General features: G+C 39.0%; 1 protein-coding gene across 3 annotated transcripts in view; it reads right to left on the bottom strand.

Annotated features, from left to right (window-relative positions):
• The window catches only part of LOC135113713 (annexin-B12-like), a 35,504-nt gene that overhangs the window by 16,449 nt on the left and 16,555 nt on the right, over nucleotides 1-2,500 (bottom strand). The gene's annotated exons all lie outside the window — the stretch shown is intronic.

Below are 2,500 nucleotides of genomic sequence, written 5' to 3'. Positions count from 1 at the left end.
ATGTTGATGATGTTAGTAGTAATAGTAGTAGTAGTAGTAGTAGTAGCAGCAGCAGTAGTAGTAGTAGTAGTAGCAGTAAAAGTAGTAGTAGTTGTAGTAGTAGTTCTAGCAGCAGTAGCAGCAGCAGCAGCAGTAGTAATAGTATTAGTAGTAGTAGCAGTTGTAGTAGTCGTACCAGCAGCAGTAAAAGTAGTAGTAGTAGTAGTAGTAGTAGTAGTAGTAGTAGTAGTAGTGGTATCATTCAAATCATCGTCATAATCAGTCACTTTGGAAGACAAGTAGGTACAGTATTTTTTCGTCTTTAAGAGAACAAAACAAGCCCGTCACACTCACCACCAGCATGTACCAGCTCGGTCTGTCACTGCTATAATTACTAACCAATAATCAAGTAAGGGACGGAGACAGCTTAGATAGGCAGGAAGGTCGTGGAAGGAGAGACAATGACAGACCCAACTATTACATCACACTCACCCACAACCATTGACTGCCTCGTTATGTCGCTGCTGTAATTACCTATCAATAACTAAGTGGCAGGCAGACAAAGAGGCAGACAGATAGATGGACGGATGGGGAAGTAGACAGAGAGACAGGTAGACAGACGGAAATAAAAGAAGCCTACATATAAGCTGACAGAAAACGGAATAGTTAAGTTAGCCTTTAAACCTCCGTTCTCTCAGTTATTCACTCGCGTCACTTCCCGTTGCTCATTTTAGTACACAGAAAGAGGGAGAAAAGAAGGGGGAAGTCTCTTAAGGTAGTTACAGAGGGTTTTAATGGTGTTCCAGTAATTCCAGTGATAGATTACCAAGTATTCTACATCATCGACAGGCAAATCACCCGAGAGAACTTTGCTAAGGATTTATAAGACCTTTCAAATCAGTCATGATGAGGAGGCAATTTAAGAATACGTGTCGTTATATCATCACGACACTTTTCAAAGGCTACAGAGATGATTACTCGAGTTTTCTTGACGGTTTTTTCCCACTGACGACGCGAAACACGTTACACTATCAGGAAACGCCCTCGAGAACTGCAGTAATACGAGAAGTAATGGATTGAAGCTTAATAAAGGTATATTAAAAAAAGATATAGAAAGGAACTGGTTTTGGAATAGAGTTGTAGATGAATGAAATACACTCGATAATCAGGTTAGCGCTGGATCATCAGAGAGCTTCAAAAGAATGGACAAATTTATGGATGAAGATGATTGGTGGAACTAGGTAGACATGTTTCGTAAGTGTTGGCCTGATGGCTTGTTGCAGCTCCTCTTATTTGTCTCCGCTCTTATGTAAAATGTCAGGGATGAGACGCCAAGGTGTTGAGGAATTCAGTCTTCTGTTTTCAAGGGCGGAGCGGGGCGAGGCAAAGACGCGGTCATAAGTTGTGTCCTGCTTCGTCGCCGTGATGAATCGTAACCAGCTCAGATTCGAAGGTTTGAACACCGGTGCGTCGTAAGGAGAGGCGTGCGAGGTGCCGGCGGGAGGGGAGGGACCTGAGCTGGTTACGATTCATCATGGCGAACCAGGACACAAGTTATGACTGCGACTGTACAGTACTGGGTCTGTATGGGGATGAAGCTGAGTCAGGAAAGATGATGAAATATTTAAAAAGTTTTCGTAACACACAGTTGAGGGAAAAAAAAAAATGACTGAGGAATAGTAATAGTGAAACAGAAGCAGAATTAGAATGGCAGGAGCAAGGAATGGATGACCTAAGAAGCGTTACGAATCAAAATAGGTTAAAAGAAGAATGATGATGATGATGATGATGATGATGATGATGATGATGATGATGATGATAAAAAAAAATGCACAGTTTTTCCATGCATGGCGAGCTTTGATGTCTCGTTTTCTATTCTCTTCCCTACAAAATTAATGTCCTAACGGAAATGAAATCTGAATTGCTATCATGTTTTGAATCGCTTCGTTATCCATGGCCACCCAACGCTGCGCGGATGTTGATAAACATATGTTTGTTTGGTTTTTATTTTGCACGCTTTTTAGTTTGATTTCCATGTTCGTGCTGTTTATTATTTCGTTTTTTTTTTTTTTTATCAGTACAGAAAGTTTTAGGAGATAAAAGACATTTATTCCATTTACTGTCTTTTGTTTATTTTTGCTTTCTTTTTCGACTTGTAGATTCATTTTTTTCTCTCTCCCTCTTTTTTTTTAATAGAAAGTGTCAGAAGAAGAAAGATAAACGCAAATCATTCACTTACTATCGATTTATTTATTTTTTTACTTTCCTTTATTTAATTTTCTCTTGCCTACATTTTTTCGCTGCTTTTCTTTTTCTATGTGTATATTTTCAGATTGGAAAGTGTGAGAGAAAGGAAGAGAAAAGACTATCAGTTAATTTATTACCTATTTCTCGATAGTTTCATTTTCTCTTTTTTTTTTTTTCTCTCTCTCTCTCTTCTTTTGCTCTAGCTTTACTTCTTCGTTGCTTTTTCTTTGTTTATCTGTTGTTTCTTGCGTCAGAAGAAGCAAGTTTCAAACCC

Source organism: Scylla paramamosain, chromosome 26, assembly GCF_035594125.1.
Source record: "Scylla paramamosain isolate STU-SP2022 chromosome 26, ASM3559412v1, whole genome shotgun sequence".
Lineage (NCBI taxonomy): Eukaryota > Metazoa > Arthropoda > Malacostraca > Decapoda > Portunidae > Scylla > Scylla paramamosain.
Note: the sequence above shows the minus strand (reverse complement) of the source record. Positions and strands in the feature narration are given on the sequence as shown.